The sequence below is a fragment of the Pelecanus crispus genome, chromosome 1 (genome assembly GCF_030463565.1).
Source record: "Pelecanus crispus isolate bPelCri1 chromosome 1, bPelCri1.pri, whole genome shotgun sequence".
In the NCBI taxonomy this organism is placed as follows: domain Eukaryota; kingdom Metazoa; phylum Chordata; class Aves; order Pelecaniformes; family Pelecanidae; genus Pelecanus; species Pelecanus crispus.
In genome coordinates, this window is record NC_134643.1 from 158,334,810 (window position 1) to 158,348,508 (window position 13,699).

Consider the following 13,699-nt stretch of genomic DNA (forward strand, 5'->3'; position numbering starts at 1 on the left):
AAAGTCAATGTAAACTTTATAGCATCTGTCATACATATCTTGCTTACACCACAAAACTGGGACATATCTGGGAGGCAGAGAAGCGTTTGTTTTATGGGTGTTTTTGGGTAGATGGTGGTAGTATAATCCTAGCGGCTTCCCTCTGGGGACCGTACAATCCCCTGAGGCGGACACGAGGGAGAAGATGAGGTAAGAGCTCTCCTTGCACTCCCCTCAGAAGAGATACTATTGGTGCTGCTAAACTGAGGGGGGCTGAAGCTTTGCCTTAGAGTTGGAGAGTAAGGATGGAGTCCTGTATTGTCAAATTAAGTCTCTTAAAGAACAGAGAAGACTGCAGATGAGCTGATGACATAAAAGCAAAGAAGATATGAAAGTGATGATTATGGCTGCCAATATGCAATGACTTGTGAAATACGGGTGTTTATATGCCTGCTTGCATAACCACATATTTATGGTAAACAGCAGTACCCAGTATTTTCTAAGCAGAAAGTCCCTTTGCTGCTCAGTTTTTCTTTCTCAAGATCATTTGCTGTTTTCACTTAGTTACAGCAGTTCCACAGAAGGCTAATGTGGGAGAGATGAGAATGGATGCATACTTATTAAACTGCAGTAAAATTCACCACATTTCATTCTCGTACATAATCACTGGGTTTTTTTTTCTGTAAGATCTTAATGCAGTTTTATTACATTATAATCTTTTATGGGAGGATAAAGGGATTTATTCCTTAACAGGAAAGCAAAGTTTATAGGCTCAAGTAAAGCAGATATGACCCAGAACACAATGCTTCTACGAGTTTAACCAGAAGGTGTTTCATGTTGGTAAACTTCATTGGAATCCTGAACGTTCTGTGCTTGCTGCTGAAATGCCTTGGATTTTAACATAGTTACATTTTTTAGGAGGACACTAGACTGACAGATTTTTAGAAGTGATGAACAAGAATTAAAGGAGCAAAGTGTTGTTCTTTTTAAAAAAAAAATAAAAAAACATACAACGTGAAAATTAGTTGTATTGTCTCAGCTATTGTAACAACTAGTTCTCACTGGCCCCTTTTTCCTGTAATTAAAGCCATTTTTCTTTTCCCCCTTCTGGCCTCTTCCTGGCCCAGTGTTCCAGAAACAACTAGCAAAAATGTGAGATTTTTTGAAAAGACAAGTAGTAAGAACAACAGGTAGACATACTGTTCTTCCTGTACTCAGGGGTCACAGTAGAGATCTTTGCTTTCTTTAAGTGTAGTAACGGCAGTGCAATTCCCAGTTTTCCTGCTTCTGATGCACAGATCTATTTTTATCCCGTGTGTGAGTGCACCATATATGTATATACCGGTACACCCCCTGCCCTGTTCAGTAACAGCCATCTCAGTGGTGTCCACTCTTTCCCATGCTTGTCTGTCAATTGAAATCTGTCACTTCTGCTTTTTTGTGAAATCTGTGCTTCCGTGTCACTGTTGCTGATATTTTGCTAATTAAAACCTTCTTCTTGTCATCATTCTCTTCCTTTCCTTCTTTCATTTACTGCAATGGCCAAAGTGTTTGCCAGACTACTCATACAAGCGATTTCATTACTGTTTCTTCATTCCTCTGCAGCTATGTCAGATGCAAACTCTTAGCCTTTGGAGACACAGGTAATCACAGACTCATTCTTAATTTCCTACGTACATAGGCTCATTGTATTTCTGCCATACTTCACTATGCATGGAGACTGGGGGAAGGACTACAGCCCTTTCCTGACCAGTTGGCTGGTTCTAGGAGTTCAGGAGAAAACAAACAAACAAACAGACTACTTTTACCATCTTACTGTGAAAGGTATCACTGCAAGGGCTAAATTTACCACTCGGTCAGGGAATAAGATTCAGAAGCATAACCAAAGACATCTTTGCTTCCCCACTCACTTTGCCAGGGGTAGGTGTTTATTGGGTCACCCTAGTTGGAGTAGTCATACCATGCAGCATCTCTACATGGACAGCAGCTGCCTTTAGGCCTGGTACAGATATTATTAGTTGAAGCGATCTATGTCTTCCTAAAATTCAATCACAATATCTTGCTCAGTCATCAGATCATAGTCTTACTTTCTGTTACAGTGATATTTCCTTAGATTTGTCTTAAATATGTTGTTCCTTCACATAAATATAGGTAGCAGCTTTGTGGTACCCAGGGGACAGTAGGTTCGTATTTTGTTAGCTTCTTGCATAATGCAAAAGGAGATTAGAAAGCTTCTTATATTCTGTTTCCTCCCGAGAGAAAGCTATCATGTAGATCAAGAGAGGAAATGATTTCCTTGCTTGGCACAAATGAGTCACAGAAAATGACCTTCTTTGTAGTCTAATTTAGACCCAAGAATCCTCTGAAGAGCTGATAATATAAACCCATATGGCTTGGATGAAGAAAAGTTGGAAAAGATATTGTCATTAACAGACTCATCCACATCTTAAAAAGCAGCATTTCACTTTGCCTAGATTTTTGATCAGACTGCTAGCAGCTGCAAACCTCATGTTGCCTGCACATGTTATCTGTAATACACACACACACATGTGATATGCTGCTGCTGAGGTTTCATTTCAACAATGGAGATATTGAAAAAGCAATGCACATTCTTTGGCTGTTTCTTATAATGCGTTTAACATCTTTAAAAATACATATTCATGTGAGTTTTGAAACATCGCTTTCATTTACATTGTTGGACTGTACGGCACATAGATTTGGAGACAGATGTTTGTTACAGAGCAAGCAAAAAACTGTTAGCCTTATGTCAAGAAAACAGGAGACAACAGAAAATAAACTAGCACACTGATACACGAAAGCACTGTCAAGAGCTTCAGCAGAAAAGGGCCGGTGGGAAACCACAAGAGTAGCTGGACAGCACAGCGAGCCACAAGTAACAATTTGTAGATCCTCATGTGACGAAGCTTGATTTGTTCCACAGCGAGGCGTGTAAGGAGGTGCCAGCTTTTTTTTTGCCTTTTTTTTTTCTTTTTTCTTGCCATAAGGTTTTTTTAATTACTAGGGTTTCTTTTTTTGGTTTGCTGTTTTGGTGTTTTGTTTTTAATGTTGGTCTGTTCTGATTGTTGCTAATTGATTCTGTAGGCATCTTGGTAGTTTCTTTTATGCTTAATTGCAGAAGTTGGTGGTACTTGACTATGTTTTAAAGGAAAGGCTGGGTTTATGGTTGAATTTTGCCATGGCCTTCCTGGACATATCCATGCTCTTGGTAAAGCTAGGCCATCCTGAAAAACAGCCTGGAAGTATAGCCGTGGGTAAGCACGCACTCCTAAAGCTGCCCAGCGTGCCGCTGTGCCCGTCACACCTTTGGATTGGGATCCTTTCTGCTCAGGTTGCTTATGATCACGGGCAAAGCATTTCAAAGTGTCACAGCTTATGGGCCTCTTGTTTTTCATAATATACAAATGGGAGTCATGACAGTTTTGGGTTTTGTTTTTTTTTTAGCCAACAAACGTGGTACACCACACAGTTTTGTGAGCACCAGTGCTAGCACGGAGAGAGGTTGCAAGCAACACCTGAGGTTAGGATGTGGGGGGTGACTGTCACCTTAGATAACAGAGTGAATTTATGCTGGGTCAAATGAAATTAGATTTAAGAGTGGTGGATTCTGACCACAAAGTTGGGTGCACAAAAGGGGGTGGGGAATTTATGTATAGCCTGGTTTTGTGAACATATAATGACTGGGTTATAGGTAGATACCTTGTTCTGGTTCCCGGACATAAAGGCGATGATAGAAGCACTGCGACTGTCTGAAAAGCACACAACTGCAAATTGGGAAGGATAGTCTGTTGAGTATCTGCTGAGAGTAACTCTTACAGCAGCAAATGCTGGGAAGAGAATTGGTAAATTGATTTTTTTTTTTAAATGACTATTTTGGGGTCAATTTACTGCAGATGAGAAAAGCTTCAGACAGGGAAATGAGGTCAGCCGAAGTCTTTAGGTACCAAAGGCAAACATAGCGAAGTAAAATATTTTATTTGAGTTGCCTACAATATTTAGAGCACGGAAGCAGGTTTCTCCCTGGTGGTGTTGGGGAAGATTTATCAGCTCCCAGTATCAGTGTGTAGAAGAAATTTCTTTGGTTACTGAATCACCACAAGTACAAAGATAACATGTTTTTCAAGAGATCTATAAGCTCAGTTTGTCAGCTCGTTTGGGGTCAACTTATAGGGATTCTGACAATAGGATCCATTTTCCTTTGCTTATAGCTAAACTTTATCCACCTGCTTATAGCTGAAAGTCCTTGCTTCTGCCTGTGTACAGCATTGTGTGTAACAGTTGTTTGCCATTCTTCTTCAGTGAGATAACTCAGTGGGCCTGCATTTATTTTGTGCAAATATGTTCAAGGTGGGGTGAAGGAGCAAAAACAACAGCTGTTGTATATTCCTTTTTATCTGTGAGCCAGTACAGGGTGTTAAAACAGACCTGCACAACATGCATACTCCAAAACTGTTGGTTTGTTTGTCACATCCAGCATCTGAGAGGCAACCACATGTTGGCCAGTCTGAGTCAATGTCCTTCTTAAAACATGAGCTACCTGTTCAGCATTCTTGTAGCTTCTGTTCAGGCTGTTGCTTGTGTTGCCTTTTGTCCAGCTGGAAGGTGACACAAAAATAGGGGAGTTGGAATTATTGTGACAGGTGACATTGGGGCTGTGGTGAAGAAATGCTAAAGGTTATTAGGACAGGGAGTGCTGAAGGTGTCATGGGGGATGCAAAGGACCAGTGGGCAGAAGAGCTGAAGTATTGCAGTGAGCTGGGAGCATTATGGAGCAGAGACAACACAGGGTAGGTGGAACAGGGATAATGTCATGAAGTTACAGAGGACACTGGGCATATTGCAGCAAGGAGGAGGGAATTACGATATGGATGTTGGTAAATGGAAGCCTATGCTTTACCAAATCCCTTCAGAGTCTTGTGTGCTATAAAAGTATTTTTATCAAATTACATATGTCACTTGGCTATGCAGACAAGGAGAACACAGTAAGTCAGGCAGCTCCTTAAGATAACTCGCCGCTTCCTTTTTTGGCTGTGAGCTGCCAGTTTCCTTCAGAGTTAGGCCAATACCTGTGTTGGAAAACACAGATGCCCCAGGCTTCCCTACAAGCTAACTTCCACTGCCGTTGTAGCCCCTTCCCAAGTTTTCACTTGCTCTTATATATTTCAATATCTCACTTTTTTTTGTTTTTAAATAAAGGGAATTCATTATGTGTTGTACCTGCCATGATTCAAGCAATGATGGACTGCCCAACTGTATTCTTCTAGCTTGCTGGGACAACTTCTTGCCTACAGACTGCATGCTGCATGTGATTGAGGATTTGCCTTCTGATTTCTTGCTGTCCTTTAATAGTTTGGTTCTTTCAGTACTAGCTTCTTAATATATATATAGATTGTCCTTAGTCTGTTTGCCTTTCACTACTGAAATTCATATCTAGATTGCGAAAGCATTTGATGGTGGTGGGGTGGTTTTCTATTTTTTTTTCTTTTTTCTGCAGGCCTGAGAAAGGGCATTTTGTTGTGCTTCTCGTTTTTGTTGTGCTTCTCGGACGTGCTGGACTGCGATGTGCACGGGCTGTTCTGCGTAGGGATGTTCCAAGCCTCCAGCGGGGTTATGACTGTCTGCACGACAGGTAATTTGATTTTTTTTTTTTACTTTTTGAAATAATGTAATCTGCAGACCTCTACCGAACTTTGCGCTCTGCTTTTGCCAGACCTTTACGGAAGGAGTATTTCCATTACCAACTTTACAAGACCCAAATTTTGGCGCCGAATACTGACACAGGTCCTCATCCTTGCTGTTCAACGTGTAATCGCGCAAGGCTGGAATCCGAATTCCCTGCTCTTCCCGTGCCGTCAGGTAGAGCGAGCTTTGCCGCCAGAGCCAGGAGGCAGCCTGGCCCGCTCCCAACACCCAGACGGGTTTGTTTATTTAATACGGCCCTTCTTTCCCCCGCTAATGAATGGGTTTCAACCTGGGGGCACCGCAAGTGCCCTTTCTTTTTGGCTCTGTGGGAAATACGATGCGAACATCCCGCCCCCCCCCCCCCCCCCCCCCCGCCATGACGCGCGGGCCCGCCGGCCGGGGCCAACAGCCGCTCCTCGACGGTTGGTCCGGGCCGGCATTGGAGACGGGCCACACGGTTTAGTCAGCCTCCCCCCCCCGCCGCTGCCGCCTCGGGAGTCCCGGCGGGGTGTGTGTGTGGGGGGGGGCTGCCGCGGCCGGGAGGGACGGAGCCGCCCCTGGCACCGCCGCCAGCCCCTGACGGCGGCGACGGGGCGGGAGCGGCGGCGGCGGTGGGGGGGGCGGCGGTGGAGGGGGGGGGGGGCGGCCAGCGCGCGCCGCGCTCCAGCTGTTGCGAAGCACCGCAACAACGCCCCCCCCCGGTCCTCCCCCCGCCCCCCGCCGCAGCCGCTGCTCCACCGGCACCCCGCTCCCCCTCCCGCCCCTGGCACAACAGCGGACCAATGAGCGCCGCGGCCGGCTTGCTCCGCTGGCCAATGAGAGGGCAGCGGCGGGGCTGGGGGCGGGATCTGCCCGGCGTGAGGGGCGGGAGGCGGGCGCTGGGCTCCGCGCCGCTCGCCTGCTCGCCCGCCTGTGGCAGCCCGGTGGCAGCGCGCTCCGAGCCGGCCGCTCGCCATCCTGCCCGTCGCGGCGGAGCAGCTCGCCTGCCTCCTTCTTCTCCTCCTCCTCCCCGGCCCGTGCGTCTCCGCGGCGGCGGGGCTGAAGCGCTGCTGAGCGCCAGGCGCGGCGGCGGCAGCAGCAGCACCACCACCACCACCATGGCGGTGGAGGAAGAGGGGCTGCGGGTTTTCCAGAGCGTCAGGATTAAAATCGGTGAGGGCGCGGGCTGAGGGCGGCTGGCAGCGGGCAGGGAGCCCCCGCTGGAGCGGCCGGCGCCGGGCGCTGGGGAGCGGCGGTGCGGCGAGGGCAGCCGGCGCCGGCCGCTCCTTCGGGCTGCGCTGCGCGCCGCGTCCCGCCGGGGGAGCGGCTGGCGGCGGGGGGTCGCGGCGGCGGCGGCGGGCGGGGCTCCGCGGCGCCTCAGGCCGGCGGTGCGGGGCCGCTGAGGGGCGGCCGGCCGGTGAGGCGGCCGGGTGCCGCGGTGACGGGCCGGCAGCGCCGTGCGCGTCCGGCTGGCGAGCGGCGCCGGCGGGAGTCCGGGCGGCGCAGGATATTAGGCGGATTTGGCGATTTTTTTTTTCTTTTTCCTCCCCCTTTTCGTTGCTAAGCTACGCGCTAAAAGTTTGAAGGCGGTCACCGAGTCTGAGTACTGTGTGTCACTGGCAAAGCTGGTGCGAAACCGGCCAAAAAGCGGCTGCGGGAAGGAGCCGGTGCCTCAGTGAGCGGGACGGTGCTGAGGCGGCTGCTTGCTGCTGCTTCACGGCTTCCTACGACTCGCGTTTGGAGATTCACTCTTCTTCCTGCAGTTGATCGAGTTCCAAACCACATTATTAGAAAGTAAGCGACAGATGTCAGCGTGCAGATTAAACTCTCCCTGGTAGAGTTCTGAGTGTGCTGGCTGGGAGGGAAACCCCTCGTTTCCGTAAGAGACTCGAACTCGTACGCAGAGGGAGCGGTTTGCTGCCCTCAGATGGGGCACGGTGGCGGGGAGCTTGGGGGGAAGTGGAAAAGTTTAGTGCCGGACACGCAGTGGTGGGTACTAAGGGAGCTGGGCTTGGAGCCTCCTATTAACGCTCTTGAAAAATCTCCTCTTGCGTAGCCGTGCATGTAAAAGCAGATTTGCGACCACCAGTTGTCATGTTAGAGAAAACTGAAGCTTGAGTTTGCATAGGAAATCTCATTATTGGATAATGGCATTAGCATTTCAAAGAGACCATTGCTGGATCGTTTCCTTAGTAATTGTTAGCAGGTAGTTTAGTGGTAGCAGACTTTAAGAAGTAAAACTTTACGACATCAACTAAAAATTGTGTGTTTATTCTGTGTTCTTTTATACAACCAGAAAATCGATTCGGTAAGACTATGAAGTATGGTCAGGAACTTGTTTTCTGGCTCTTTTCAAAGAGGAGAGAGAGAGAGGAAAAAAAAAGTCTTTTTGCAAGAGAGAAATTGGGACACCATGCAAGTGGTGCTATTGCAGGTTGTTCCTCCCTGGTGATTTTTAGTGAAAGGAGTAAGAACACATCTCGCATATAGGATGATGACTCTTGGGTGGGGTTTCTTTGAGAAGAAAACAGTGATGTTGTAGCATAATGCTTGATGTCGTTAGAGTGTGGGGATTTCTTTGAGTGGGAGAAGAGATCGAAGATAACAGCAGCAGCAACAGACTTGAGATTAATCTCATTAAATCATGGACTAAAGTTAATCCTACTGCTGACTTCAGTTATCAGAGTCCTCATCAGCTAAGCGTTTGATTGATATGCAGTATTGCAGTAAGGATTCCTGCTGCCCTTTAGCATGGATAGTAAGTAGGAAAAACTGCGTGCATCGCTGGTGCACCAGTGCTTCACTTCTGCCTTCGAAGCAGAAGGTTTTTACTCAATGAACTGCAAGAATAATGCCAGGTGCTTTCTGGAGCGCCGCTGTTTTCTACTGTAATACAGCAGAGGGCGATACTAAGTACGCACAAAAGCGAGCCCTTTCCTTCTGGTCGCTAGAAAGTATCTGAAGGCATATTCATCAGCTTTTGTGGCAGGAGCACGAGTTTCTGGGATTCGTTTTTGAAAGTTAAATACCTTTCTATAGCTGACTCTCTCTTTTGTGAAATTTGTCAGAAAAATAGAAGTGGTAGGATTGCTCTGATGGATTGAGGGAGTATTTCTAATCTAACGGGCCTTATAAAGCAATCCTAATCTTGAAGAAATTGTATATGGAGGCTTGTAGACTCCTGGCAAAAGATCCTGTGAATGGATTTGAAGGAGATGGTGGACACTGGAGGGATGCTACTTTTGTCAGCTGTTCCTAAGAGTAAATTTGTCTTTTAGCAGTTCCCATTCGCTAGTGTCTTGTAGGTTTCTCTCTTTTCTAGTGACAGGAGGCTTTGAATCTTTTGATGGGTTAAGGGATAAGTTATTTGAGGACAAAGGGATAAGTCATTTCCTGTCTGGCTTTGCTTTGATTTATCATGCTCTAGAAGTGGTCAGTTCTATTCTTTGGGAGCTTGTTTAATGGCCAAGCTCTGACTGATCTCTGACTTGCAGATATTCTGTGCTTGATCTGCTAAGGCATTTCCTTCTTTGTAGCACCTTTGCTGGCAAATCATGAATGGGGGCACTGATATACAGGTATGCCTCGGTGTAAATCTTATGAAATGTAGGACTGATGCTTTGAAGAATCAGTGCGAACACACTGTGGGATCAGGGTGGGGCACACATGGTGGCGTGCCTTTCTTAATAGAGAGGCTGATGCATTTTGAAGGCTTCAGGCCGTGCAAAACATCTGTAGCCTGGAGATGTTTGAGTGCCCTAATGTAATATATTGCTGTGGATGGGTCTTGTCCTGTATTTCCAGGAAGCTGCAGGTAAATGATGGCATTTTCCACTGCTGGTGTAACTTGTTCTTTCGAGACTGGTGGGTTGCATAGAATCAGCCATGTTTAGCTAGATAGGTAATTATATCCCAGATCTCCTAAATGCTTCCCCATTCTGAGTAGTGTTGTTTCTAGTCATGTTTGGATTTGGCTTGAGCCATCTGTTTCATCTATTGAAAATGTGAACCTTGAACTTCTAAGGAACCTGTGTTTCCCTCATTTGGTTGCACTGCCAATGGTGTGCCACTTCCAAAAAATGCCTCATTGAGATATTGAAGTTGTGGACCAACGATAAGAGCTCTGTCAATGTGGGTAGCAGTGTTAAGAGGAATTGTTATGGTTGCTACCTCTTGTCCGGTTTCTGGTTTCTTTTGTGGTTTGTTGAATTGAAAGAACTCAATGCCTGGCTACTTCTGCTCACGTCTGATGCAAGGAATTAACAAACAGTAAAAAGAAAAAAGTAGTATCTGTGCTAATGAATGCACTGTTCAAATGTCTGTTTGATTTATTTTGGCTTTCCATAGCTGAAACTGTTGTCCTCTTTTCTTCTTTGCCTTAATTGAAAATTATTTTTACTGGAATCCCTTATGCATAAACAAAACAATGTGTCATGTAAGACTAAACAAACACTTCCTATAAGATTGCCACTTTGAGGAAGTGTGCAGTACTGATATTTCCATGAGTCAGTGTTTCAAAACCTGAAAGGAAACACATAAGGCTCTATGGCTGATGATTGGCTGGAAAAACTACAAAGAGAGTCAGTCCTTCTGCTTGACAACATGACTTGTGTTGTACTGTTAATAATATTTAATAAATATACTGTACTTAATTGTTATTTTTTCCCCTCCTTGAAAGGCATCAACTATTAAACTTTCAGTTGAAAAAATAAAAGCTCATATTCAGCATTTCTGCTGTGGAAGGCTGTATACTGGTTAGCAGAGAACTTTCTGCCAGATTTTACTTTGTGAAATTATTTATACTTGGAAAATCTAAAGAAATGTCTCATTTGTGAATTCTCACTGTAAAGTAACAAGCTTTCCATGTCCCTGAAATCTAGGACTCTTGTATCAAGGAATATGAGGCTCGGCTCTAAAATTGTGTTTTTGTAGCTGGGCTTGTTATAGAGGTTAAACTGTCCCATAGTTTTGGAATAATAATTGAGACAGGAGGATACTGCACATCAAGAGGCTACCAGGGGCACCAATATAATGAGGAGGACCCTTTGCTCATCATCTTGTTGACCTCAGAGATCATAATGGTCCACTTGTGCGCTGTAAGGGCTTGTTGCAATTAAAGACATTCATAAACTTCTAAAGCTTTTTTATCATCCTTAGAAAGGGCCGGGGTGGACCTTTTGTAGTTACAGGTGTTGAAGTCGTAGTCTAAAATGTGGGACTTTTGGCAGCATGGTCTCTCCTTAGCGCTAAGTGTGGTCAAAAGCATGAAGCCATGAAATTTTTGTGATAAAGGCTGACTACTACCTGGTGTGGGTTCATGCTCCACTTGCAGCTTATCCCGTTCAAAGGGTAAACCCACCATTTTCTGAGAACTTGGAAACCTCATTTCCATTGTGACTGTCCAGTTGACTAGATGAGGATTGTTGGTCTGTAGACTGTGCTCTCTCTCTGACTCTTAATTTTGCTGTGCCTTCTTTACTAGTTACTAAACTATAGAGCTAAGTAGTTTAAGACATTGTGAAAGCAATTGAACATTTCTTTGGGAAACTGAGAGTCTTGGGTGAAGTCAGGCAGAGTATTTGCTTAAGTGCTAATATACTAGTGTTTAAGCAGGTTGATTGCCAACAGAAGGTATTTACTGCCCTTCCACCATTAAACTTGATACGGAATAAATGTTTAAGAGATGCCTCTCTGCATTTCTGTAAGGTTAAGGAGGAACTATCTTGTCTCTGACAAACTTAAGGCCTGTCTTAAGTCTAATAATCCTAAGGTTGATCAGGGAAATCCATTTTGTCTTGAGAAGATGTCCCTTTTAATGTTGTCTGTTGGGATTTAGTGCCTTGTCTTAAGTGGTTACTTGTAGAAGTAAGTACGACTAAATATGCTCACTGCATAATACTGTAAAAGGATTTATCCCCATTTAAATGGGGCATAAGGTTGTTGAATATTTTTAGAATGGGAGAATTCTTCTCAGGTACTTATCTATATATAGATATATACAATGGAAAATAATTGTCTAGGAAATGTAAAATGTTTCTTATAAAGGTAACAATGATTTTTCTAGTGTTTCAAAGTTAGTGGACCAACAAGTGAAGAAAGGAAGAAAAGTTATTTGCATCTCACCCTGAAAATATTCAAGACTTCTCAAGATCATTTCTGCACATTAAAAAGTTAACAAGCACAGCTTAAATTGATGTTGCGTAGGTAAAATAAAGTGGCAACTTATGTTGTTATTGATTGACTGCAATGCTATTTAAGGCTTGAGTCTGACAGGCTGTGGAGGGTGCAGAATAGATTATGCAGATTTTTCACCGCTGGTTCAGTATTTCAAACTGCTAAATCTGGTGGTGGTTGTGTTCTCACCGACTTGGGTTCAGTGTGCTGAGTGGAAGAGAGCTGGGACCAGTGCTGTTCCTAGAGGAGTGCTGTAGACTGCTCATGGACTGTCAGGAGCAGCCGTGGCTGGAGCAAAAGTGGAGACCAAAGCACAGTTTCTGTGAGTGAGAGAAGGAAACGAAGGTAGCAGTGGAAAATGCTCCAGTGAACTTAGTTTTGAAGAAATGGAAGATGCTTGAGTTTGGGGCTGCCAGCCTGACATCAAATTAACCATAACTTAACTTTTGTTTAAGTAAAAAATGATTCATATATGAGAGTGGAAGCCAATGTGACTTGGCTTTTAGAGTATGTAGAGGTAAATTCACATGAGTGGAACCATTAAACAGATCTGCTCAGAGCCTCTGATGTCAGGAAGCAAACTTGCTAGATTTTTTTGTCCTCTTTCAGAATTAGTGCATTTGAAAAAAAGTATTCCCTAATCTGTCTCATGAGAAATAATAGTGTTTTCTTGTCTTCTCGTCGAGGTGATTATCTGCTGGTCAAAGTACCAAATGCTCTTATATGAGGATGTTATGTAAGTGCTGGATATCTTCGCTTCGTGGTTTTCCAGAAAATGCTTTTGAAAACTTTTCATTGCACTGAATTACTCTTCAGACTGCTTGGCGGGGGGTTTTTTGTGATTTTTTTTTAAAATTATTATTATTATTGGTTGAAAACAAATTTGTATTTCTGAAATTACTGGGTTCGATAGATCCCAATATTAGCTTATCTTCCTGCGTTCCTATGTCTCTGTTCTGCCTGATGCTGTTCTCCATGTGTCACACATTGCTTTGTGGTTCTGTTCTCATAGGTATAGTCCAAGGCATGGCTTCGTTATACGTTAACTCAAGTTGGTAGCTTGTTGCTGCTGAAAAGGCAGGTCTTGCTTTTCCCCCTCCCTACTGATCTTGCTCCCAGCTATGAAAGACTCTTCACAACTCCCATCCCAAACACATCTCCTGTTGACTGACGCTCCTCTGCTAACAAAAAAAAAAAAAAATATCCAGTTCAATTTGTAAAGCAGGCCCAAAGAATGCAACTTACTTTTCTTGTCAGGTTTAGTTTTCTTCCATTTTAGTGAGCTGAATATGTGTACCCACGTGAACGTCAGAGCTGTCTCTGGACAAGTATCAGAAGCTTGCCTGGGAGCATGTGTATGTGGGATGGAGAGGACAGCAGGTGCGTCACCTGCTTTCATGTCTGTATATTGGCAGTGTCATGAGACTGCTGGAATCTTTCTACACTCTTAGTCCACTCCCCTTCCATAGTACATGTTTTCTTGATGGTGCTGTATTTGTTAGTCTCCAAAATACACTGGCTTGGTCAGCTGCTCTGGAGAACAAATGTTAAAACTCCAGCGAGATGACCAAGAGAATAATCTGACAAATTGATATATCTGTATTTCTGACCTTTCACCTGAGAACTACTTGCATCTCACACTCGATTCAGGAGCCTTAGCTGCTTATGAAAGTTTAGGTGGTTTAGTTGTTATTAGTTGATTAATACTCACATGCTATCCCGCTTCTCCATCACACACTTGTATTCCAAAGCTGAGGCATCTAATGTTGATTATCATGTTTATGCTTAAACAGACCCCCCCCTCCCATTTCTTTGCATCACAGCAAGATTTCTACTTATGCAGATATGCTGTCAAATGCTCTGTTAT

General features: G+C 44.6%; 1 protein-coding gene across 1 annotated transcript in view; it reads left to right on the forward strand.

Moving 5' to 3' along the window:
- Positions 1 to 6,780: 6,780 nt before the first annotated feature.
- The window catches only part of RASA3 (RAS p21 protein activator 3), a 142,027-nt gene continuing 135,108 nt past the window's right edge, over positions 6,781 to 13,699 (forward strand). Inside the window, exon 1 of the mRNA XM_075727066.1 lies at positions 6,781 to 6,831. The gene's annotated coding sequence lies outside the window, so the exon portion shown is untranslated. The remainder of the gene's footprint in view (positions 6,832 to 13,699) is intronic.